At 42.1% G+C, this 27,652-nt stretch overlaps 1 protein-coding gene across 1 annotated transcript in view; it reads right to left on the reverse strand.

The window, feature by feature from the left end:
* The window catches only part of SLC35F1 (solute carrier family 35 member F1), a gene marked incomplete at both ends in the record, with an annotated part of 245,584 nt that overhangs the window by 164,027 nt on the left and 53,905 nt on the right, over positions 1-27,652 (reverse strand). The gene's annotated exons all lie outside the window — the stretch shown is intronic.

A 27,652-nucleotide genomic window follows, 5' to 3' on the forward strand; every position in this document is an offset into this window, starting at 1 on the left:
GCACAAGGGCCTCCAGTACGTGTACCACGTGGCTCACATCCATCGCTATCACGTCAGGGTCACCACTTGTAGTTTCTCGCTACTCGTGTGGTGAGGGACGGAAGCACTAGTTCCCTCCGAACTAGGGCTGAGACATAGAGCATTCATGGAATGCGGGTCACCAACGATTTATTGCGCAGTTAGAATTCCTTATATCTGCTGCCTAAGCACCTCCCCAGGGTCAGCTGGTTCCTGTCCCTCCTAGCAGCTTCCCGTCCGTGCACCAATCCCTACAACCAGGGCAGGCAGTGATGCCTCAGCACCTGGCTGGGATGGATGGCAGAGAGCAGAGCTGGAAACCACTGGATCACAATGCAGCACAGCCGTACTGTAGCCAACATGACATCACTTATTAAGAAAGCTTATTCAGTTGACATTTGCTTTGTATGCCATTAAGCCTTTGCCTGCACTCACCCAATTGGCACATAAGTAAATGCACAAAAGGGTACCCATGCTGTGGCAGCCTTCCCTGGGGTTTCAAAAGGAGCTGGGCCTGGCACTGCCACCCCAGGTCCTGCTTTATTCCAACTGCAAACGGCTTTTGCTGCATGCCCAATTGGCATATCCTTTAAAGTTGAGACGAGGTGGGATGGAGGGTGTTTGCTTTCCTAAGTGAATTAAGCAGTTTTGAAGAGGCCAAAACTTGCAACGCTGAGAACCAGACTTGTGTTTAGCTGCAGCCCAAACAAGGGGAGCAGAAGTAAAGTAGCCTTTCCCACACTGTCTCCTGGCACTGTTTGACACCAGCCAGAGGCACCGGGCTGGCCAGGGCAAATGCTGCTCCTGCCAACCCAGGTGGCAGTCCAGCACCAGCCATGACAATGTTTTCTGTCATTTATACAGCTGTCCTGGAGCGACTGGACTGCTGTCACCTACTCACTCACCACCAGACCTTTAACAGCTGCCTAACAACAACCATCTTTGCTACTTACTGGTTTAAACCAGAAATTCAGAAAACGACAAATTGAATTACTACATCCCTGAACTAGACTGCCTTCACCTAATATTGTTAAAGCCTATGTGAAATAATACAGGCTGAATTGTGAACCTCTTCATTGGTTTCTGGGTAGACAGCTTTAAATGCTAATCATAGCTAATTAAATTATTTAACTTCATTTGCCTCTGCCAATGGGCCATGTGATAAGATGACTTCAGAAGACAGTGCTTTTGGAGGCTGTGGCTCTTACATTTTACACCAGGGCAATGTTAATCACCAGAAAACGTAATTACCACGTTATTGCTAAATCCATCTGTATGAAATAAAATGAACTCCAGCAATGGGAAGACATGAAATATCAAGCTTGTTGAATAATAACAAGAACTGCTATTTAATCTCCTCAAACACTCAACTCTTGGTTAGTAGGAAAGGCTCACAGCACAAGAGAAATATGTTTATGACCAAACTAATATTTAATATATCTACTAAAAGTCTCCTCCTCTCCACAGGAAGAGGAGTGCCTCATCATGCAGAATATTTTTCAGTTTCCACTCTACATCTGGAGAAGCTGAGGCAGACACATGAAATCGCTTCTCTTAGCTGTTGATACAAAGGCTCTAGACTGCAACTCGTAAGATCTTGGGCCTTATTCTTCTTGCACCTTTCTCCCACGTCACTCTGCTATCTTTCTGCAGATCAACACCGTGTTCGAAGCCTGGAGGCTAACGTCTGTATCACCAGCCAGCTGCACCCATCAGTTACTTTCATCTCTTCTATGCTTGCGGGCCTGTCATTTGAACTACAAGAGCGCAGGTGAAGCACTACCATCATTCTGTATTTATATTGCTATGAAAATGCTTCTGGATGATGACTGTTGAACTCAGGAACAGAAATTGTGCACAGATCATTGGCCAGAAAGCATAATTTGAAAACACTAGTGACTGGCCATTGAAATTTATCACTCAATTTCCATCCCTGGCAATAGCTTGCTAAAGAAAACTTCCCATTGCCGCCTAGCACATTGGCTGGATACACCAGTTACAACAGCACAACATATTATTCAAATGGGGGAGGTTCAGTCTGTCCAGGGTCATCAGCATCTCCCTAAGACTGCCTGCTCTAACCATTTATTTTTAACATCAGCATTTGTTCACACTTCTCCCTTTTCCCAAATGGGGCATTTTTTACATAGTGGTGGTTTGTTCAGTCCTCTGCTCAGCTTCTACTACCCACTGCTGGGCTTTTGCAGTTACTCATTCATTTGGTCTGTCCTGTATTTGCTGCAATAACTCCCGCCTTCACCATAATCTCATACACCTACTACAGCCTTGCGTCTGTTAAACTGCCTGCAATGCGGAACGCTGAGGCCCCAAGCCCCGCAAACGATGAGATCAGTTAGCACTTGGGCCTTCCCATGCTCACAGCAGGATTTGTGATGCTCTGACTCCATCAGTTTAAGAAAGCAACATAGAAACCTCCCACGTCATTCTCCTAATGATGCAACTTCCCCAGCCAAAGCCAGGGCCTAATCACAATCGTATGTTACATGGCAGCCAGGAAAGTGCACGCATCCAGGTTAACATGGGAGACAAAAGAAGAGTTAATTGTGTCAAGAAGGAGAAAACTTGTGCTGAAAGCAAGACTTGGTGAATTCAGTGGTAGTGACACCCTCCATTGGCACAGCCTGGGACTCTCACCAGTTGCTGATGGCAGTGGGGCTATGCCATAGTCTGCAACTGATGGGCTGCTAGGGATGTTTCTATTCAAAGTATATGCAAACATACCCCTCTTTAAAGGGGTATATTATGTATTTATATAATCGCACACACATCTCTAGGTTTCCATTTGGGCCATTTTAGGAGGGCATGCAATCTTCCCCATACATTTCCCACAGAAAGAAGCAGGCAAAACATTGCAGCATTATTACTTTGTGATATCTTACTAGCCAAAATTGTGAAAAAAACCCCTCCTGACATTATGTCACCATGAGGCACTTTTAATCAAGAGCAAACTGACTAAAATGTTCAGCCTGGATTAAAAACCACTCTTTTGCCTTAAATATGCAATCAATCAAAGCAACACAATTACCTGGCCTGAATAAAAACACTCAGTGATTTGTAGCTCAAACACAGGCAACTCCAGAAATACAATTATCCCTTTAATATTCACAACGAAAGCAAAACGCTTCTGAACGCTTAATAAATCTTCAGACAGAAAATTTAACATTCAGTAACATGTTATATTGGTTTTGCTCCCAGTTTTATAAGTACCAATTTGTCTCTTCAAAAAGAAAGGCAAGACTGACAGCATTTCTTAATTGAGTCAGCAGCTTTGCCAAAATGCTCTACGCTACTTCTTAACACAGAGGGTGAAGAAAACTCTGCTTCAAACAGAAAAAGTCATGCCAGGCAGACTTTGAACATACTGTCTGCACTGAAAAGGCCAAGGAGAAATTCCAAGGTCTTCGTGATCGGTGGAGAACTGAATAAAGACTGGAAGATCTGGTGCTATTTCATTTGCATACACGGATATTGTCCAGAGCATAGTAAGTTGACTTGACTTGGTTTTAATTATATTATCCCATGAAGCTGCAGAAGAGAGTTCCATGAATTAAGGTAATATTGAGATATACGTTAACTGTTTAAAATGCTTTATATAGGTTTTTTCTCCATCATTTGTTCCTGCTGTGAATTATAAAAAACAATAGTCATTGTTGCAAATAGCTGTAATTAGGGAAAAAAGAGGCATTCTTGCTTTCACCACGTAATTAACCAAATGTTCTTTCTCTGTTAACTAGAAATGAAAACACAATCATGTAGACTACTAATAAGCATTAATAAACAGATTAACCGTACTTAAATCACTAAACTCAATATAAGCATTAACTTCAGTTATACACCATGAACCATACATCCCTGTCACAGGAAGGCAACCAGTTTACAGGATGCAGATTAGAGAATAGTGAACCATATACTACTGTGATCAGATACAGTCCTCAGCCAGAATTCAGTGGGTTTATATCAGAAATGGGTTTTAACTGAGAGCATTTGAGTAAGCTCATTTTCAGTTTTGTAAAATTAAAGTTGTAACACTTGACTGCAGCAACAACAGAAAGATATCTCTGCTTGCACTGCAAGATCATGCTTCTGTAGGAATATCAATCCCAGATGATGAGACATCAAAGTGTATTTGTCACATATTAAGATCTTCTTTAGAATGAAATCTTACCAGGAAGGGTTTTTTTTTCACCAGCAAATACTCCGTCATCATCATGTTATGCCTCTAATGAGTGCACAAAATTTCTCAAGCAGTGGCAGCCAGGCAAAGCAAAAGGCAAAACAGACCATAACACACCTGTATCTCACATTTGTACCACACCATTTCGGAGTAGAAGCCAAAACTTCATTTCAACAGCTGCTATTTCTAGCAAGTGAGAACTGGGGAAAAGGAGCCTTGGCTGCAGATGAAAGTAAATCAACTCCATCCATCAGTCTCAGGGAGCTGGGGGTGGGGATCTATTTCATCTTAAAGGGATCAAACAAGACACTAGGCTTCTTCTGCACAGCAGCAATGCTGTGACATTATTTGTACCATGATGCTACAGATGAAGTTACAAGGGGAAAAAGCTGGGTCTGTACTAGGATGTAATTCGAACCAGTAATTTGTAAGGAGATTTACCAAATGCAATGCATTTGACAAATATCCAAGAGGAAGGGGAACCTCAGAGTATTTGAAGACCTTTTTCTGTGGGTGTACAAAAATTCTGAATTTTCAACAATAACAGTATGATGAATGATCTTCATTTAGATGGACAACAGATCACTTGGTATACACTGCATAGAAGCAAAGTTGCATTGGACAATCTTCCCTCTCATTTTTCAAACCAAAATCTGACTTTGGATTTCAGTTTAGCTTTGTAATTAGTAATTTAGCTGAGCTGTAGAAAGATTATGATATACCCATCAAACCTTGACTTCCTTTATGCAGAGGACCTGCGTAAGATGTCACGGCATATATAAATCTTAGAGTGCTTAAATGGCAGCTTTAGAGTTGTGGCAAATCCTTTTCAAACTAAGAATTTTTGCTATGTTAAATTAACATTCAGCATGTAAAATACTAAATTAGTGATCCTTGTAAAGGTGTACTCTATTCAATGAGATATTTCACAATCCAGTGCTCTTGCACACATATACTTACATAAATCCTTTCCTTTCCAAATCTAATCCAGAATTACAAGCATGTAATCATAATCTTTTCATTAATGGATCCTCTGGGATTAAAAAAAAGAGTTCACAGGTATAAATGCAGAAATATTAGCACCCTATTGCTACATATCTGAGAATCATGACTGGTTTGGGTTGGAAGGGACATTAAAGATCATCCAGTTCCAACCCTGCCATGGATAAGGACACTTTCCACTAGACCAGGTTGCTCTAGGCCCCATCTGGCCTGGCCTTGAACGCTGCCAGGGATGGGGCAGCCACAACTTCTTTGGGCCTGTGCCAGTGCCTCATTATCCTCACACAGCAAAGATTTTTTCCTAATACTTAATCTAAATCTGCCTTTTTTCAGTTTAAAGACACTCCCCCTTATTCTATCCTTACATGCTCTTGTAAAAAGTCTCTCTCCAGCTTTCTTTTCTAGTCCCCCTTTAGGCACTGGAAGCTGCTCTAAGGTCTCCCTGGAACATTCTCTTCTCCAGGCTGAACAAGCCTAACTCTCTCAGCCTATCTCCATAGCAGAGGTGCTCCATCCCTCTGATCATCTTCATGGCCCTTCTCTGGACTCACTCCAACATATCCATCCTTTTTATGTTTGAGGGGAAGGGAGAGAAGCCAGAACTGAACTGAGTACTTTGGTGGGGTCTCGCTAGAGTGGAATAGAGGGACAGAGTCACCCCCCTTGATCTGCTGGTCACTTTCCTTTTGATGCAGCCCATGATACAGTTGTCTTCATCAAAGACATAAAAAACATGGAAAAGGCTATATAAAAACAGTCGATAAAATGACTACAGATCTTGGAAAACGCCTCACACTGAAAGTGTAATTGGTTTAGTTAAAAAAAATTAAAACTATTACAAATTATAGATACTTTTATAAAGAGAGACTATTGCCTGGCAAAGTATTCTTTAAGTTGAGAAAGCGTCAAGAAAAGCCAAATAAATTGATACTGGAAAGAAGGCGCAAAACCCAGCTGTTGGGACAAACAGCCGAGCAAAGCAGTACATTTTCTGTCTGTGCTGTCTTCAAGCCAAAGCTAGGCATCCTTCTGGAAGGTTCACCTGACTCCAAACCAAATTTGGGTTATCATGAAGAGAAAACCCAGCGAAGTGTAATAGTTTGTCACAAGTTTACATCTTGCAGCACACGTTGACATTTTGTAGCCCTTCTGGGCTGAGCCTCTCTTCATCTGAGAAGGTGACACCAGGGGAGTGCCTCCCTGAAAAATGATAGCGTTGACACTGGCAGCACCGTGGCCTCCTTTGGCCTCACACTTCTCATTAGCAAAAGCCTAGAGCAGCCAAGACCCACTCAAATGAATCAGATGAAGAGAAACCAAACAACAAAGAGCAGCTCTGTAACTTTTCGAAGGCTATTAAAGTGAAAAATTCATTTTTCAGTGGCTATGATCAATCTCTGCTACATCATCTTTTAGGGTTAAAAGAGAAAGAACAACAGTGTCACATATTCCTTCCACAGACCAGACCAAGAGCATCTAAGCCCCACTCGAGATTAATTTTCAATCTATGAATTTGTCCAAATACAGGCATCCTTCATGTGTTCTGTATCTTTTTATTCTTTCATAAGTATATATTACAGTTAGTCATAGTATGGAAAATATTTCCATGCAATTTTTTAAAAATACTGAAGCAAATTTCACTGTCGGTATCTGTGTGCTTCTATTCACAAATGGTAGGTTTTTTCTTTCAATAGCCCTCCTCTTATGGTTTTCAGAGGGTTGGTTTTTTTATACTATGACCACTATTAATAATTGTTATCATTTCTAGGAACAAGGAAGAACCTGAAAGTCTTAACCAGATTTCAAGCAAAGTAGCTGCTGTTCTGTATCAAAGACAGCCTTATCACTGCTGGTATAATTGCCTTCACTCCTTTTTGTTCTGCTCTCTACTATAATAGCTCTATGCTTCATTGACCTTCCCTTATTTTCATAAACTGTACTAACCATTTACCTTTATTTGCTCCTCTATTGCTACATTAGAACAGGTCAAGAAGATAAACCAGGCTGCCTTTGCAGAAGTCATGCTGCCTTTGCAGAAGTCATGCTATTCTGCCCTCATCTTATCATGATTTTCCAGCTGCTTGATAGCAGTATTTTTTAAAATCTTTTTCAGTTTAATCAGTTTGCTGGTTACTGAGATAGGACACACTAATTTGTAACACCCTGGATCACCTTCAGTGCCTACAAAGAATATAAACACTAGTGTGGTCTTTGCCAGTGCTCCAGTATGTGTTGTTTTAATCATAAATGATAAATTTTACCAGTTAGTAATCTATTTTGCCAAATTCCATTGCTCCATGTGTCCATAGTAAACTGTACATCAACAGCTATCGCTGCAGTGTGGAAAGACAGCACAGAGAAACCAAGGCTGGACCTGACTAGGCTAGAGCCTTGGCAGCAGAGCACAACTCTGCTTCGGATGGGCAGCGCTGCTGATGCCTCTGTGCTGCCCAGCGGCTGCCTGCGCTGCGCTGTACAACAGCCCATTGGCATTAGCCGGCGCACTGCTTCATGCTGCTGCCCTGAGTGGTCTGGAGAGCTAAGGAAGCTGCCGCTATCATGTTTCATAGCGCACTCTCCTTTAGAACTGAGCCAGGAGTTCAAGCCACCATAGGTAACAATGCAGGAGTCTTTGAACAGCAGTGCTGCCACCTGGCCCATGGAAACACTAGCATCTTCTAAAAATGTAGGAGAAAAAGTCCTCTACTGCTTATCATTTTTAGAAGCTTCTAAAAATAAGCTCTGTGCGTTGCTGAATTGGAGATCTACAGAAAGAAGAGCCTGCCTGTTACTCACAAGTGAGCCTGCCAGACACCACACCATAGCATCTGCTTAGCACTACCTGCAGAAGGCAACATAGCTAATGTGCCTGAGCAACAAATACTTGTTAAACTTGTAAGGGCTTTTCAAAAAAATTAAAGGCATCTGTAAAAGAAAATAAATCTTACTATTCTTTCCAACATTAAAAACATGACAGATAAAGCAAGACAGGTTAAACTAAACATTTATCCAAAGCCATTTTCTTATCCAGCTTGGCAAGGAAATAAAACAGTATTCCATACCTGACCTGAGTTTTTTTTCCCCACTTGGGTAAGCTAACTCACAAAAAAAAGTAATTATTCACAGAGTATTACTTTAAAAAACTGTGTGCATGTGTGATATCCTTGTGCAGCTTCAAGTTTCTAGCCCAGACCCTAGAATTACAGGAATTTTCAATAACTGTGAAGTTTGGTTTTTTTTCTAAATCTAAGATACAGCTGAATAGAATCATAGAATAGTTAGGGTTGGAAAGGACCTTAGGATGATCAAGTTTCAAGCCCCCTGTCATGGGCAGGTATACCTTCCACTATACCGTGTCACCCAAGGCTCTGTTCAGCCTTGCCTTGAACACTGCCAGAGACGGAGCATTTATCACTTCCTTGGTCAACCCATTTCAGTGCCTCACCACCCTCACAGTAAAGAACTTCCTCCTTATATCTAACATGAACCTCCCCTGCTTAAGTCTGAATCATCACCCCTTGTCCTATCACTACAGTCCCTAAGGAAGAGTCCATCCCCAGCATCCTCGTAGGCCCCCTTCAGATACTGGAAGGCTGCTATGAGGTCTCCACGCAGCCTTCTCTTCTCCAGGCTGAACAGCCCCAACTTTCTCAGCCTGTCTTCATACGGGAGGTGCTCCAGTCCCCTGATCATCCTCGTGGCCCTCCTCTGGACTTGTTCCAACAGTTCCATGTCCTTTTTATGTTGAGGACACCAGAACTGCACACAATACTCCAAGTGGGGTCTCACAAGAGCAGGGTAGAGGGGCAGGATCACCTCCTTTGACCTGCTGGTCACGCTCCTTTTGATACAACTCAGGATACAGTTGGCTTTCTGGGCTGCAAGAGCACAGTGCCAGCTCACAGAAGTGAGACTGACTGTCTGTAGTTCCCCAGGTCTTCCATTTTTCCCTTTGTGATATAGCTTTTGTAGAAGTAAAGCAAGCAGGTATTCTTCTCCCAAGAACTCCCTCTTATCCCAGAAATAAGTCCTGCAAACAGAGGCACTTAGATGGAAACACTTCAGCCTATCCAGTCAAAAAAATATACCCTAGTAGTTAAAACTAGCTTAAACAAGATCTTAAAATTTAAGCCATTAGGTAATATCAATTAGGCTTGTCATGAGCCATGATATGTAAAAAAGCCCCAAAAGGCCATAGCACAGCAATAGTTTCAGTGGAGTGGTACTGAATTACATGAGCCTGCAATCTGCCCCAATGCACAAAGCAACTTTAAGTTATCTACCACCTGACTAACCTGTCACACAGTATTTCTACAGACATTACAGACTGGCATACTAGACAATCAATCAAAAACTATTACAAGGCCATGGCAAAAATATTTCTGAAAGCAATAACAGCATATAATCACAGAATCACTGAAACGGGGTTGGAAGGGACCTTTGGTGATCATCCAGTCCAACCCTCCTGCCAAGGCTATTACAAAAACCCCACAGAACCTAAACCAACAGATAAACATTATTCTTCCAGGACACATTCCTAGATGGAAGCTATGCAGACTACATAAAGATGAATTAATTAATACAGTTATTAACTTCTCATTTGTTTTATATAGCTTTTAAAGATGGTCAGATTTATTCTTCCTTCCCTTGTTCATCCATAAGACTTAGAGGATGATGCTGACTTTCCAAGAGATGTGACATAGCAGGGTTGTTAATACTCTTCTCCATTAAATGTGTGTAATGCCTGACTGATTTTAGCAGTGCCATGGGTACATATCAATACATAACAGCTCAGTAAAATCAGATGATGAACAAATGCAAATTTACATGGTCAGGTTTCTAATATGTAAATGTATTTGTTAACTGGACTCCATAATCTGCTAATAGCATGCAGACATTAATGATATAATCACAGGAAAAAAATAGGCAGACTAATTCATTATGTAATAGTCTGTAAAATAATCAGCTGCTTCATAGCAATTTACATTAATGCACTCAAACTCCTTTAAAACCTACCAAACAAAAAACCCCAAACCTGACTCTTGAGTGCCTAAGAGTTTGTATTTGGCTACAGCTTATTTAATTCAAGCAATGAATTGATACACCTTTGTACCATTAGAAAAGCATACCAAATACCTTCCTTACCAATCTCTTCAGACAATTGCTAAGTCACATTTTGAAAAGCATGGTCTCTCTTGCAGACACATTTTTCACCCACCACTCTGGACCACTGGCAAGCTGCAAGCGCAAACTGGTGCACTAGCAGCTATTACACCTGAGAAGAAACCGGTGACAAAAGCTCAGCTGGGCTGTTTTGAGCCTACAATTTATACATCAAGTTATCTGTATCAGTAACAGGGTTACAGTTTATGCCTATAACCCTGTTTAAATACCTGTCTACCTTGGAAAACCCTTCTTCCCGTAGCGTCTAGCTGTGAGAGACCTAAAACGTCACCCCACATCCATGACAAAGCAACGCGCAGAGCAGAGCAAGATCAGTCACTGATACTAATTCTTCAAAAGAGGACCTCATGAGAAGAGTGAAAAGGTCACTAGGGCATTATACCCTCTCCCGGCAGCTCCTCTAATCAATCTAACAGAAATACAGCATGAACAAGATAAGGAAGCACATTTTTTTCAAGACAGCGCTTGGAAAAATGATGTAATTCTGTGTGTCTGCAATTACAGTATCCGCGCTGCAAACTGACAGAAGTTCACATCATCAAGCGTGGAACTAAAGCAAACCTTGAGATTTACGCTCTCATCTGAGTACTAGAAATGCAAGTACATCTTTATTTCTCTGTCATACATGTCAGGGGGCAGGAGAGGAGAAATCAAGGGATCTTTGGGGTGGGAGTGCACACCAACCATCAGAGCCCATCTCCTACTGGAAAGGGAAGAATACATTTCTCGATGGATCCGCTTTGAGTAGTAGCATCTGGAATTAGTAAGGTGGAGGAGAAGGAAATCACAGTCTCTATCCAACACCCTGAATTTGTGCTCTATAGCTTATGTTCACATCTCAGAAGACTGCACTTTCATAGCTTTCTTTACCACTGCTTATATGAAAATTAGTACAAAGACACTGTGCTCAAGAGACAGGTGAAGTTATTTATTCTCATAACTTGTTTTTATTGCAAATGTTCTGTGCAGAGAACACATGGCTTGTTTCTGTAGAGCTCAAACTAATTTCTTACATATGTTCAGAATCCGCTCTAAGGCAGCAATGCTTTCAGGTGAGATGGGCTAAATGGGAAAGAAGACAAAAGTCCCATGATGCCACAGACTGTTTCAAGTATTAGCTTTTAAAACACTGGTGTACTTCAGGCACTCTTTTATTGTGTGCTGGGAAAGTACACGCATTCATCAAAACATAGAAGGAGTCAGGTCTAAAGCAGGGTACCTGACATTTAGTCCCACCAATAAAACGCTGCTGGCACAGTTTTTAGGGCAGCTAGGGCAGCCAATAAAGAGCCCTTTTCATCCTCTACCGTCCGCAATTGCTGTATCCCAGTCAGGAACAAGCAGCACAGATCCTGTCCTGCATATGTGTCGGTGCTAATAGGAAAGGGTAAATTTAGTAAAGAATACAGAGTTTAAAAGCAATCACCTATATCAGAGAAGCTATAAGGAAAACCATTTAATGCTACATATCAGCAAACATTATCACACCTACTTAAGTGCAACTCCTCATCAACAGTAATTCAAATCTCTAGCAAAGCAGTTGCTTAATAGCACCTTTTAGCAGAAACAGAAAAGGGAAAGAGAAGGCAGAAAACAATGCACAAATGACGAGTTTGGCTCTTCTGCAGATGTGGTGTGTGAGAAGGCTGCTGGCTCTGCTTCCAGACACCTCCATCATGCAGCTTCTTCCACATTTCTGCAGCGTACAAGGCTGGCTACAGAACTGAGCTTCATAGAGCTCATACAGGCAGCAACAGCCCCCAGAGACCCTAAAATGAAAACACTGAATATAGGGGAAAAAAAAAAAAAAGTAAAAACATCATTCAAGAACTTTGGTCAATCATTTACAGCCCCATCCGGTAAACACAAGATGGACAGAATTAGTCTGCTGCACATTAGAGAAACGAAGCGTAGAATAAACACCTCTGTGAAACTGCAACTTCAGTATTTTTGTGCCACTGAATATAGGAGCTATCAAGGTCACAATGAAGTGAATGCACTCAACCAGTACCATTGGTCTTTGCAAGAGTGACCCAGAAATCTTCTTCTGACCTATACAGGAGCATGAGTCACTTCTGCAACTTGCAAAGTCTGGGTCAACAAGGTGGCGCTGAGGTGAATTTGTTAGTGACAGACAGGACACTAACTCAGATACAAACCAACAATCTCAATGTTTAGAAGTTTTAGAAGCATTTGACAGCCTTTTATTCATACCTTCATAAACAGAGTCAATTGCCAGGCTTTCAGTTGAGCTACACGGTCACTTGCTAATGGGTTACTCGAGATTTTAAACACAAGAGCTCCAGGAACTCAGAGAAAAAAAGTCTCAAGCATCATAATGCGGCAGAAGGCATCGTCTTTTATAGTGCACAAAAATTTGTGGCAAAGAAAAATGGAAAACATGTGCCAGTAGTGAAAATTTGGTAAGCAAGACAGAGTTTATCAGCAAATTAAACAGTGCCTGTTGACTCTCTTGTGTAACAGCATATTATGAAAACTTATCATCCTATGCCCAGGGTAGGTACCCCACCCATGAGGCGCATCAACACCATCTTCCGTCTTCTTTCCTATCACCCACAAGCAAGTTTGTATCTTGGGTCAGCAAGGTGTTATTGGTTTGAGACTTGCAAAATGAAGAAAACCAGCTGGGGCAGAAGAGCAGTGCAGTCAGTATTTCTCCCAGTCCTAAGAAAAATAGCTTACTGATAAACTTTGCATATAGTCTCAGAAATTTCATTTTAAAAGCACCTGAATCCCCATCTCCATCAAAGGAGACAGACATATTGAGATCCTGGGATCTCTTAATGCTGTTCTGCAGTCTGCAGGCAGCTGAAGAGTCTGCTGGCAGTCTCCAGTGAAGACATGAATGTATCATCCAAGATTTTCATGAAAACATAAATCATAGCTTCACCAATTTTAAATTCAAGGGAGACTAGGGAGTGGGAAGAAGGCAGGCAAACAAACAAATAAATATTTTAAACCTTATAGAAAACATGAACACTGTGATATGATTCTATGAACACGTCAAGTAACCTCACATCATAGGAAAATTCTTGCTTCAATGCCCATGTATTGCTTTCATAAAGATTTGTCCTGACTTTTAGCTACCTTCAGCAACCCAAACAGTGATGCCTGTGTAGGTTTTCCATCAAAGCACTACACTGAAACATTTTTTTCTTCCACTTGACAACATGGGTGGTGAGAACAGTGGTAAGACTCCATGTGTATCAGTAATTTGATTCCTGAGGAGCCATCCATCCATCACACACCTGCTTGGCTGAACCCCCACAACAAACAAGCTGCTTTAATCCATTTCTGTGACACCTCACGCTGAACAGCACAGCACAGGCTCCAACACAGCGCCAGTTGTCTTTGCCAGCTTCCATCACACTTGGCATTTTATGGATGCTTCTCTGAAGGCAATCCATCAAAACAATTTGATAAATAGGTAAGGAGTCTCAATACAGTAATCAGGGCCAAAAGAAACCCCAAACATATAAGTTGTACTTGTAGCCTTCAAGAAGATCTCTCAAAAAAAGTTATTTTAAGTGCCTAGCTAGTGGGAGCCGGGAGGTAATAAGCACATGTATCTGCCACCAGCAGAGTATATGATTTTATGCAAAGAAAAATTGGTACTGCCTTAGAATGCAATATATGAGAAAATTACCTAGTAATGTATGGGCCTTGAGAATGAGAAGGCAGAGGGAAAAAATTGTTGCCTGAAGGAGGCCAAAACTTGAACTGCTCTGCTGCTTAGAATGAGAATGACAAAATCTCACAACAAGGACGAGCAGTATCATTTGCTTTAGCACTGTACTGTTAACCTGAAAAATAATTCTGCATCAGGTTCACTAATAGAAAGAATGTATTGCAAAGATATTATTCAAGTCTTTTACATGCTTATCTAATTCTAGCTCTGTCTACAGGAAACACTTGTGAAGATGATAAATAACACCAAAACAAAATTCAAAACTTAGCAAGGAACAATGTTATGAGTTGCATACCAACCCTACACAACCTTAATGGTGGATGCTGACTGATCCAATGTGCCTCAGCATGGAAACATCACATTTTCTTGATGTAGGAAAGATTTTCTTTGGACTTTTTTTATTCCTTTAAGATAGTAAGGGACATATATACACTATATTGAATAAAGTGTTTGGGAGTCTTAGCAGGATCAGAACCTTGATTTCTACTATTTTTTTTTTCCTCTCAATTCATTACACCACTTTCCCTATTTCATGCAAAAAACCCCCAACTATATGCAAATAGTTAAGAGCACACTATTAAGTTGTCATTGGTGCTCCTTTACCACAATCCATCAGTTTGAGCAGATAATCTCTATTTCTATCACAGCTTTCCTGAACATTCCAGCAGCTTGGCTGATTTTCTCAGGCATGTGACAAAAGCTGCAACTATACACATCTTTATGTAAAACAGTTTCTGAATGTTGACCAATTTTAAGTTTTAGGAACGCAAGGGCCATAACTTAACAGGTAACAGTCCCATCATCTCTGTGCATGTCCAGCCAGAGAAAAGTGTGAATTCAAAATAATTTCTTCTGATGCACCATGTGAATGGAAGTTTCCTATTCCAGCAGGTTCATCACTAATCTTCTCCTCTTTCAATTTCTCCATAACAATTTGAATGAAATTTAAGTGAGACATTTGCTATCACTTTCAGTAGGTATGACATTTACAAAGCAATTTCCATTAGGTGCTCCTACTCATGCACTGGCAAATTTCAAAAAGAAATCTGTTTCAGTTTTAAAAATTTCCATGGTTAGTTTCTGCTCAGAATTGTATTCTTTATCTGCAGAGAGAAGCTGTACAGGTAAGAGGTGGGGGATTTTTCAACCCTTTAACACTTGCTGAAGAAAATATAACCGTATTTCCTAACTGTAAATCTTCTGATTTATGAAGCTTGGCAAGCTGAGGTTTTTCCTCAAAGTCAAACCTTTTTAATCTTGCTACAGGCTTGTGTGACTGAAGCGTCCAGACATATCCCTCTATTACCACATCCTGAGTCTTGTGTGGCCTATGCACTACCCAGCAACACAAGGTCATGGATTCATCCTCTGGACTCACCATAGAAAGAGAGAAATGACTGCAAAGCCTAGGAACTCCACATGACAGTTCAAACGATCAGTCTATCTGAAATTACCTGATTACTGCTCCAGCTATTCAGGATAATGGAAAGAGTTAAGTCATGGCAAGCATTTCATGTCCTTCAAATGCTTAGATCATTACATGGTAGTCTGAGAATGTATAGCAGGGATAAACACGTAAGTTAATTAAAAAAGGAGTGAGATACGCTGGGTTTGGGGTTTTTTTCCAATATTCTACTCATCAAATACAGTATTGAGAACACTTGGGGTTTTTTACTGATTAGAAGTTAAATAGAAAAGGAAGTGTTAATATAATCTCAGTAAAAGTCAGAAATGTCAATACACTTTAAATAACTGTTCTCTTAGCAATACTAATTCAACCTTATTACTAGTATTTAATATTTTTCATCTTGCTTTTCTCTAATTATAAAGCTTAATATTGTACTACATTTTACACCATTTAACAAATACTGTAAAATATGCAATACATACAATGAGACAATGTTAATACTCTTGCTGGAACTTTCACTTTTTGATGTTTGGTGATCTGCCTTTTCACCTCAATGTTACATTAACAGTTTAATATCACTACTGTGTTGAGGCTGAGCAGGTCTAGCTCCAGCAGTTGTTTCTTGTAGAAACAGCTTAATTTCTGACCATTGACCAACACTGGGCATTCTAGAGTCCTTACTGTGAATGCTCAGCCACCCATAGAATGAGCTACAGCCTGGACCGTGTGAAGATTTATAAATCCAAATTTTGTTATATGCCTTCTTGTACTGGCACTATTCTCACATAGGTAAGCATATAAGAGATCAAGACCAAGGGAAGGTAACACCAGTTTTGAGGAAAATCAAGTGCTGACACCAACACTGCTTTTTTTTGTTAATATTTTTTTCCAGTGAATCACAAAGTAAGCAATGTTTCCATCAAAATCCTTGACAGAGTCATGTGGGAACCAATTTACCTATTATCTATGATTTGGTTTTGTATTTTGAATGTACCTATGAAATTGATTTAAGAATCCAGTTAAAAAATAATCCTTCGCAAATGTGCCACAGCAATAGTTTATGATCAAAGAGTACATCAAGCATTGAATGAGGGCTATGTGAAGCAGATGCATCAATTTTAAAAGAACCATAAGGATAAAGTAAAGGAGAATACAGTAGCTTTAGAACAGCATGAAATGCTAATGATTTATTTGGAAGTTCGCGCAGGCAGGCGAGCGGGATGGTGAGTACTCGCAGTATGACCAGGGCCCGGTCTGGGAGCTCTGCTCTGGCTGCCCCAGCGGTGGCCAGCTTAGGAACCCAGACAGAGCCGATGAGAGGGGAGGCTGCAGTGCAATGCTCAGAGTGTAGAGAGTGCCTGCACTGGTCTGGTGAGGGAACGGTGTCCAATGGGCAGGGCTGCACTCGGTGCTCCCTGGTGGAGGTCCTCCTGCAGCAGGTGGCTGAGCTGCGGGATGCTGTTAATAGGCTGCAAGATGTCAGGGCAGCTGAGAGGAAGCAGGACTGCTTGCTCCAGGCTCAAACTGTGCAGGGGCCTCAAGCGTCCCCTGCAGTTCATGCAGCAGTGGAAGACGCTGTCAACCCAGGAAGCTGGGAAACAGTAACAACAAAAAACAACAAAAAAAAGAGGAAGAGGACAATTAAAAACAAGGGGCTTCCTCCTAAAGCTGTTGTCCCCACCCAGAACCTCTTTGCTGTCCTGCAGGGGGCTAAGAAGGAAGGGCACTTGCACCAGAAACAACCGGCTGGTGCACCAGTAAAGAAGATCACTACTGGTGCTGCCAGGAAAAAGAGGTGGGTCATAGTGGTAGGGGACTCTACTTTGAAAGGGACAGAGGCACTCGTCTGTCGACCTGACCCGGTCTCGAGGGAAGTGCATTGCCTACCTGGGGCACAGATCAGGGATGTTGCAGAGAGGCTGCCTGCTCTAGTGAGTCCCACGGACTATTACCCACTTCTGGTGATCCGTGTGGGTGCTAGCGGTGTTGATAGAAGTAGCCTGGAGAACATAAAGAAGGGCTACAGAGCCCTGGGAGAGGTGGTTAGGGGCTCTGGAGCTCAGATTGTCTTTTCATCAATTCTCCAGGATACAGGGGAGGACCTTAAAAAAGCTAGGAGGATTGGCCAAGTTAATAAATGATTAAAAGTGTGGTGCCATAGTCAGGGGTTTGGGTGTCTTGAACACTGGACCCAAGTTAGTAGCCAGGTCTACTGGGGACTGGTGGAGCTGATCTGACAAGAGGAAGAGAGGTTTTGGTAGGAGGCTTGCCAGGCTGGTCAAGGTTTCTTTAAACTAGATGTGTTGGGGGAGGGGGGCATTGTTTCATCCCAACACACCCAGTCAGTTGCCAGCACCTACAATAAATGCTCAGAGCGATGCAGAGATATTCCAGCCGCTCCAGCCAATGAGCCGGCTTCATTTGGAGCTTGGCTCAGATGCCTCTATACAAATGCCCGTAGCATGGGGAACAAACAAGAGGAATTAGAGATGTGTGCACGACTGCGGGAGTATGATATAGTAGGCATCACAGAAACATGGTGGGATGGCTCCTACAACTGGAGGCTTGGAATGGAAGGTTACAGGCTCTTTAGAAAGGACAGGCCTGGCAGATGGGGAGGGGGAGTTGCTATTTATGTTAGGGATAGGCTGGAGAGTATGGAACTCTGTCTGGGGACAGGTGAGCAGTCAACAGAGAGTTTGTGGGTCAGGGTTAAAGGGAGAACAGCGATGGGGGACATTACTGTGGGGGTCTGTTACAGACCGCCTGATCAAGAGGAATCTGTGGATGAAGTGCTCTATAGGCAGATAGGAACAGCCTCATGCTCACAGGCCCTTGTTCTCATGGGGGACTTCAACCACCCTGACACCTGTTGGAGTGAAGGTACGGCCCGGCACAAGCAATCCAGGAGGTTCCTCGATTGTGTGGAAGACAACTTCCTTCTGCAAGTAATAGAGGAGCCGAAAAGTAAAGGTGCCATGCTTGACCTCATGCTCACCAACAGGGAAGGGCTGGTTGGAAATGTGACGCTCCAGGGCAGCCTTGGTTGCAGCAATCATGAGATGGTCGAATTCGAGATCCTCAGGACAGTGAGAAGAGCGTGCAGCAAGCTCACTGCCCTGGACTTCAAGAGAGCAGACTTTGGCCTCTTCAGGAACCTGCTTAGTAAGGTTCCATGGGATATAGCCCTAGAGGGCAGGGGGGCCCAAGACTCTTGGTTGTTATTCAAGGATCACCTGCTCCAAGCTCAGGAGTGTTGCATCCCAACCAGAAGGAAGTGCAGCAGGAGGGCCAGGAGACCTCCTTGGATGGATAAGGAGCTGCTGAGGAAAATTCAAAGGAAAAAAGAGGCTTATAGAAGGTGGAAGCAGGGACAGGCGGCCTGGGAAGAATACAGGGATGTTGTCTGGGAAGCTAGGGACCAGGTGAGGAAGGCTAAGGCTCAGTTAGAATTGAACTTGGCTAGGGATGTTAAGGATAACAGGAAGGGATTCTATAGGTACATAGCAAATGAAAGACAGACTAGGGACAACATAGGCCCCCTGTGGAAGATATTGGGAGAACTGGCTACCCGGGATTTGGAGAAGGCTGAGGTTCTTAATGACTTCTTTGCCTCGGTCTTCACTGGCAAAGTCTCTGATCGCACCACCCAAGTCTTGGAAGGTGGACGCAGGGATTGTGAGAATGAAGACCCTAGGCCCACTGTAGGAGAGGATCTGGTTCGAGACCATCTTAAAAACCTAAACGTATACAAGTCCATGGGACCTGACAACATCCATCCGCAGGTCCTGAAGGAGCTGGCGAATGAAGTTGCTAAGCCACTGGCCACCATATTTGAAAAATCATGGCAGTCAGGTGAAGTTCCCGATGACTGGAAGAAGGGAAATATAACCCCCATTTTCAAGAAGGGGAAAATGGAAGACCCAGGGAATTACAGACCAGTCTCACCTCTGTGCCTGGCAAAATCTTGGAGCACATTCTCCTGGAAGGCATGCTAAGGCACATGAAAAACAATAAGGTGCTTGGTGACAGCCAGCATGGCTTCACTAAGGGGAAATCCTGCCTGACCAATTTGGTGGTGTTCTATGATGGGGCTACGAAACTGATGGACAGGGGCAGAGCAGTTGACGTCATCTACCTGGACTTGTGCAAAGCGTTCGACACTGTCCCACACGACATCCTTGTCCCTAAATTGGAGAGACATCAATTTGATGTGTGGACCACTCGGTGGATAAAGAACTGGCTGGCTGGCCGCATATAAAGAGTTGTGGTCAATGGCTCGATGTCCAGCTGGAGACTGGTAACGAGTGGTGTCCCTCAGGGATGGGTGTTGGGACCAGTCTTGTTCAACATCTTTGTCGGTGACATGGACAGTGGGATTGAGTGCGCCCTCAGCAATTTTGCCAATGACACCAAGCTGTGTGGTTCGGTTGATACGCTGGGGGGAAGGGATGCCATCCAGAGGGACTTTGACACGCTTGTGAGGTGGGCTGATGCCAACCTTATGAAGTTTAACCATGCCAAGTGCAAGGTCCTACACCTGGGTTGGAGCAATCCCAGGCACAGCAACAGGTTGGGCAGAGAAGAGATTCAGAGCAGCCCTGCAGAGAAGGACTTGGGGGTGTTGGTCGATGAGAAAATGAACATGAGCCGGCAGTGTGCGCTCGCAGCTCAGGAAGCCAACTGTATCCTGGGCTGCATCAAGAGGAGCATGACCAGCAGGTCAAAGGAGGTGATCCTGCCCCTCTACTCTGCTCTCATGAGACCTCACTTGGAGTATTGTGTGCAGTTCTGGTGTCCTCAACATAAAAAGGACATGCAACTGTTGGAACAAGTCCAGAGGAGGGCCATGAGGATGATCAGGGGACTGGAGCACCTCCCGTATGAAGACAGGCTGAGAAAGTTGGGGCTGTTCAGCCTGGAGAGGAGAAGGCTGCATGGAGACCTCATAGCAGCCTTCCAGTATCTGAAGGGGGCCTACAAGGATGCTGGGGATGGACTATTCATCGGGGACTGTAGTGATAGGACATGGGGTAATGGGTTAAAACTTAAACAGGGGAAGTTTAGATTGGATATAAGGAAGAAATTCTTTACTGAGAGGGTGGTGAGGCACTGGAATGGGTTGCTCAGGGAGGTTGTGAATGCTCCATCCTTGGCATGGTTTAGTGTGGGGTGTCCCTGCCCATGGCAGGGGGTTGGAACTAGATGATCCTAAGGTCCTTTCCAACCCTAACTATTCTATGATTCTATACTGAAAATATAGTATATAAACTATTTTTCTAGGCTTGCAAGAAAAAACAAATCTATTTACTGCATCTAAGTGGCTAATGAAAAAACAAAATCAAGCTTATTTCAGATAGATTCAATTATTGTTGTCACCTGGTGCCCAGCCCACTAAAGATATGCCATTTTATTTCAAAGCCTGAGCTACTGAAGAAGCAGATGGGACAGGAACAGATCATTCCCAGCCCATTAAGTCTATGGGAGGTAGGCTGTGCCAGTTTATGGAGGGCTGTGCTCAGTTTTACAGCTTCTATGGATGCCACTGTTACTGCTTTTTGCAAAATACTTATCTGCTAACAGCAGCTACTGTGTCTCACTAGGCTTGGTCCAAAGCTGACTGCAGACAATGTCAGCCTTTCCAGCTTTCAATTCAAGATCCCTAAAATGTCACATACTAAATGTAAAGGTAGGAAAGGTTTGTTACGTAGCATGGCTTGGCATTCTCTCTGCTACACTGAAACACCCAGGTATACAGTCGTAAGTTTTATAATGAGATGTTTCATTTCCCAATACCTGGAAGCAATTTTGGAAGTCATATGGCCCCTGTTTTGGAAGAGGAGAAGAAGGAACAGCCAACAACATGCAAAGAACAAGAGAAACAGCAGAGAAGCTGAAGAATCTGCAAAAAGCCTCACAACTGGCAATGCTGCCCATGAGAGAGCGTAAAAACAGCAAGTATGTATTAGATCCTGTCTATAAAGATCCCATCTAACAATTAGATCCTAGAAGAGCAGTCCATACCCTGAGAACAAAGTGAGGAGGGTGATAGCAAGACCAAAAAGTGTAAGAGCTCATGGTAAGTGCTCAGTATTTGACTTGGGCAGGAAGAAGGAGCCTTGCCACCGTCACAAGGCCAGCAAACCCTTTGTGGGGAAATCAAACAAACAAAAAACCCCAAAACCCAACAAAACAACCTATAAAGGAGTCAGATTCCTGGGAAAGCCACTGCTACTAGCAGAACAAAATCAAAAGCCTTCTTGCAATTCCTCAAGGGTTTGCAACAAACATATGGACTTGCATTTGCTCACCTGTATTGTGAATCCTAGTTGAATATGCAGATTGTCTACAGATTTGTATGAAAGGCCATCATTTCAGCGAAAGAATAAACAATCTGGGCTCTTTTCCAGTAGATTTGAATTGGTTATTTTTTGTAAGAAGCAGAGTCTCCTTCAGGGGAAGTCTGCCTTGGCCACAATACCCATGGGCAAACCTTCTTAGAGGAGTTTGTGCCAAGCCTATCAACTTTACCCAAGGCAGTTCCAGGTAATTTACTAGAGAAAATTAGATTTTTCTGGAACTATATTTAATATTTTCACTGGCTAGAAACCATCCAGCATTGAGCAGTGGTTAATGAAATCCAACTATAAACTTCAATACAACTTGTGGATGGCCGTAAAAATGCAACCACTCTTAACTTGTGACTGAACCTCCTATGGCCTCAAGCAGATATCTCATCCTGAAGAACAGGTGACAGACTCAAGTCTCAGTGTTTCAAACAGAGCTTTTCTTTCATTTCACACAAAGTGTTTCAGGTCTACAGGCTTGCAGCCAGCCACACCACAACACTTCCTAAGGAGTAACCATCCCCGCGAAGTGCCGCTTTCACAGGTGCGCACTGCTATCAGCAGGAGTGGTGGCTGGAATCAAATTCCTGTGATTTAAATTGATATCTGCTTTTAAATTACAATTTGCAGATCCGTATGTTGTGACTCATTGAAAGCTTGCTAAGATATTATCAACATTAATGAAACTTGCAGAGGTATACAATAACAGATCTAAGCTTCGTGTGAGACCCAATTATCCTCTACACATAAGGGGAGGTAACTACTTGTAAGCCTACCTATGCATTCTTCTTTGCTATGCCAATAAAAGTACTTGGTAATAAAGGTCCTGGAAACCTGCAAGTTCACTTTATGTCCCATTACTGGAAACAAATTTATTTTGTTTTCCAGTATTTGAAAAGCATTTAACACCATAAGCTTTTCGTAATTCTGAACTACTACCAAGAAATGGTATTGTATCATATGCTTTTTCAGTGGCATTAATTTGAACCATTTTGCTAGTAGCACAGTAAAATGCTTGAAAGCAAAGTAGATAGAAAAAAAGAGGACAAGTCTAAACAAACAAAACTGACTAAACTGCAATCTGATCAACTGCTGCTTTAATTCTTTCATTTTGGTTACTCCCTCTTCATAACCATTGATGGCTCTCTGACTTGGCTTACCAAAGTATGTTGTTAGCTTTCTGTACTGAGAATAGCTGGAGAAGAACACCTTTATTAAAAAAGGAAACTAGTTGTTCCTTCAGTGGAGTTAGGAGAAATAAAACAAACTTCCATTAAAAACTAATAGAGAACAGCATTAGTGTTACTGATACTTTCAGAATACTTGAGGAAAATGTGTGAAGAAGGCCCGATAATTAGAACAAAAAAAAAAAAAGAAAAAAAGTATTTTCTTCTTCCTTTGCCCACCACTCTATATTATCTGCATCATTAAGAGTGTTAAAGGGCCTTATGATGGAATCTGGTAATCTTGCAAGTAAGTCAGATACTCCAATACACAGAAAATAGATAAAACATTCAATGTGTCTTTAGGAAAATGTGGAAAGTGATTGTGAGCCAAGGGATTTTTTGGGGAGAGATATGCTATCCCCTTCTTGCCAAGCATTAACTATATGAAAACATCTATGTAAACTGTGATAATCTGTGATCATCTTTTTAATAAACAGATAGAAGACAGACATCACCGGGTTGAAGAGTATAAATTAGCTTTAAGCAGTCTAGGTTGTAAAACTGAAAAGACAAACCCTTAACATCCCACCCGCCCAAAGCAACATTTAGTTCATCTTTCCCATCTTCATTTGCTAGCTCCATATGGCGCTTGATCTCCATATTTCCCATTTTCACCACTTCACAAGCAGTATCTATAAATGCGTACTAAAATCTATCTGAAGAAAAACCTCGAGTAGCTGTGTTTACCAAAGTCTCTCACTTGGGCTGAGAGAGTAAGTGATGGTTTGAAACTCCAGCACGCAACAGGAAAGGGAAGAGATCTGAGCTAGGTGGCACTACATCTGTCACTGATAAATTCATTTTGTTTTGTGCTAACCTTTATCTAGGTATTTTGGATTGGCATTCATAGCATGATCATTTAATAGGTGCAAGTTAAAGCAGAGACATTTGCTAAATGACAGAACCAAGAAAAGAAGCTGGATCTTTGCTCCTCCATCCCAAACAAACATCTGTAACCATGAAGTTACAGAAGCAGCCTCTTCTGCAGGCTGTTGGGTGGTCCTACTCTGTAAAGGACTGTCAGTGGTCAGGCTACACTCCTGTAAAATAGATCTAGGTTCCCTCAGGCTGAAAACCACCCAGAAGCTTCTGCCTGTGAGCTTCCTGGATCATCATCTTATTACCTTAATACCTGAATCTGTGGCAGTTGAGTCTGAGCTGCTGCAACTGTTGCTTCACATCACACCCTACTTGGCTGAGGGAAGTCAACAGGCCTTTCTAATACCTTGGGGAAAATAAGGTTGTATCCTGGATGGCTGGTTTTGCCTAATGTAAGATTGCTGCCTACTGAAGGGCTGTTTGGAGCAGAGCGACATTGCTATGTGACACAATACCTACCCGTCACTTTTTATTTAAAGAAAGAGATCAGATAGAAATTTCACACGCCCACAAGCTGCTTCAAAACTCATTAAAATTCTACAAATGCTCCTTTTGCCTAAATCTAGCATGCTTTACTGCATTATTCATGGGCATCAGTGCTCTTTTAAATGTTCTATTAATTGGAAGTCCAAGCAATCATCAAGGAAACTGTAATTATGATTTGTGTGTTGTGGAAGTCACCAGTTTTCATTTCCATTTCAGCCCTTGATTTAGTGACAAAATAGGCATCTTTCTGCAGGAAATGGAATAAAGGAAAATAAATCTTTGTTAAAAATGACAAAACTCCAAGTCCTGTAGCTAGCATACTGAAAAAAAAAAAAAAAAAAAGAGGTGATTTTAACAGCAGAAAAATCACCATAAACCACAAAAATTAACAATCAAAAAAAAGCAAATCTCATACAAAAGCAAAATTATAAAAATGTGGTTTAGATCTGCACCATAAGATTAAAAATCTGCAACGAACTTAATGTCACAGCAATCTCATGCACCAAACTGATGTATCACTCCAGGCAAAGGAGGACAAGTACTGCTATTGAGGCAGGCACAGCTGAATGCCAAAGTCCATATTTAAACAGCGCCTAGTGGTCTTCCTTCTTCCTCTGGGGTATTTATCAGGGTTGCTTCAGCATATTTGCAGCCTCCCTTTCCACTACCCAGCCCTGCCGGAAAAGGGGAAACAACAGCCAGTTGAGGAGTGCAACCACAAACCAACACGCTCCAGATCAGCACTGTTGCTTACGTGAAAGCCTACCAAGTCTGACTTGGCCTTAAGGGCAGCCTTTGACATTGGGAAGGCTGCGACAAAATTGACTCTGTGAAATAAGACATCCCCAGAATAGTGCCTTGCCCACCTCCGCCTTCTTAATAGTTGCCATTCCTTAAATTTCTCTTTTCAAGCTGTGGTTCCTGCTGCAAGTGCAAATATATTCAATATAACAGTACATTTGGATGAGGGATGCTACAGAGTGATAGCTACCCTTTGCTACAGCATCTTGCTTGAGGTACTGCTGCAGACAGCCCTAAAGATTCAGAGGCCTAGTTAAACTAGTCTTGAGCGCACAAAGTAACATTACAACTCATATAAGGATTAAATAGAACAGAATTCAGTTCAGCAGAGATCTAAAATGCTTAGTTTCAAAGCTTTCCATGCAAACAGAAGTGTAACACAGGCACTGAACACACACAGTGCAGGGAAGAGGAAAGAACCCCCTCAGATGGCGAGGACAGGACTTGCACAGCTGCAAAGCTGACAGTTACAGAGTATGAAGCCAAAGTAACAACACACAGAGCATCCTTACCAACCAGTTGGGCCAGCAAAGTAAACTAAACCTTCCCACCCTCTGAACATCGAAGAGAATGGGGTAACACTACCGCAACCTTGGCTGACTCTCCTGAAAACAGAACCAGCAGCCTCCAGGCATCCAGCAATGCACAGGCATGGGAACAGCCAAAACAGCCCAAGAGCAAGGAGCCCCTGACTGGACAGAGGGCAGAGTGTGAGAGACCACTTCCAGTCTTCCCCTCCAACGCTAACTCGTCTTGGAAGCGAGAGGGAAGGCTGTGTAGGATTCGAATAGCACAACTGGAAAGGTTCACCTAACAGGTTTTGAAGATTTCCATTTCAGTGAACATCTCCAGCTTTTCTCTTCTTTTTCTTTCCTTTAAAAAAAATAATAAATCTGTCACAACACCACAATCATCCTTGCAAGTCTTATGATCACCACAAATTATTTTTAACACTTATTACCTACAAAAGTGAAATGATTCCTTCATCTCTATTTGCACAGACTTTTAAAGTGATAAATCCTTTCTTGACAGGCCTTCAATGCACAATAAATGGAAACGACTTAGGTAGCAGCTATTACTCTTTCCTAAAGCTTCTGGATCCTGTTTCTTAAGCCAAGAAAGGGATCTAAGAGGGAAAAACAGGCAAATCCAAAACATACAAAAACGCTTATGGTTTTCTGACAGTTGCTGGAAAACCAACCACAGGGATAGCACAAGATCCAATTAGCTACTCTAAGATCCCAGCTTTATTTCCCTGGCTTCTGAGAACATTTGGCTACAATTTTACAGATTTTCCTGCAGGAGGCAAATCTTTCACATGAATATTGGATCACTTATAACCTTCACTGAGCTTGCCAAACTAATAAAGCAAAGCATTGCAAGGTTTAATATGCCCTGCTTGGCTGAACTGCATTCCTATTAGATTCTTAAAAGAGAAAAACTAAGTGGAATAAAGTGAAACGTACATCAAGACGCTAACAGGAACCAGCAGATGGATTAGCTTCACAAGGCAGGACTAGCATCAACAGTGACAAAGATGAAACATCTTGTTCTCTGGCCTTGAAAACACCTTTCAAGATGACATGACTGAAACTGTAATGATAACTTTTCTTTTGTATATGTGTGTATACATACACACACCCACACAAAATGCCAGAGGAACAGGACTCCACAGATGACCAAGAACATTTCCAAAAGCAGGAAAGCAGTCTAAACACAAAATAAAAACAGAAAAGGGAACTAAAGAATAACTGAGGCAGCAAATATGGGCAAAATATCTTCACCGTACTGTAAAATTTTCTTCTGCACCAGCTTAACTTCAACCACAACCTTCCTTACCAGGAGGCTTTTATAGACTTTTACCTAATGAAAGGTTTTTCTGTTAAGTATTTAACATTTTAGTTAAGGAAAATGTCAAAGATAGATACTTCGACAATTTGAAATGGGACACTTCAAAAATCAACCTTCTCCCACAATTTTGATTTCTGTGAATCAGCATTTGTTGATAGAATAAACCCTTGCTGGAAAATTCCTGACCAAGTTTATTTCAATTGTGCAGCCACACAGTTAATTGCTGCATGAATATTTTATCTGAACCACAGCAACCTATTCGTTTCATAGTTTCTTCACTCGCATGCTGAGAGGCTTGATAATTTATTGCTTAGGCAAAGCCCTATTGACTTATGAGCGAGGATTAAGTGGTATTTCAGCGTATTAGTTGCCAAGGTTATTGTTGTCTTTGCTGTCACAACTGAAGTGCAGCTGAAGCACAATCTCCATCCCCCAAACTCACCCAAAACAAAATCTTGCCAAATGAATGAAACGCATCAGTGACCCATGGATAAGCACGTGTTTGTCTGGGCATAACCACCTCTTCAGTGCTCACTGCCCCACTAC

Source organism: Psittacula echo (genome assembly GCF_963264785.1).
Source record: "Psittacula echo genome assembly, chromosome: 4".
NCBI lineage: Eukaryota > Metazoa > Chordata > Aves > Psittaciformes > Psittacidae > Psittacula > Psittacula echo.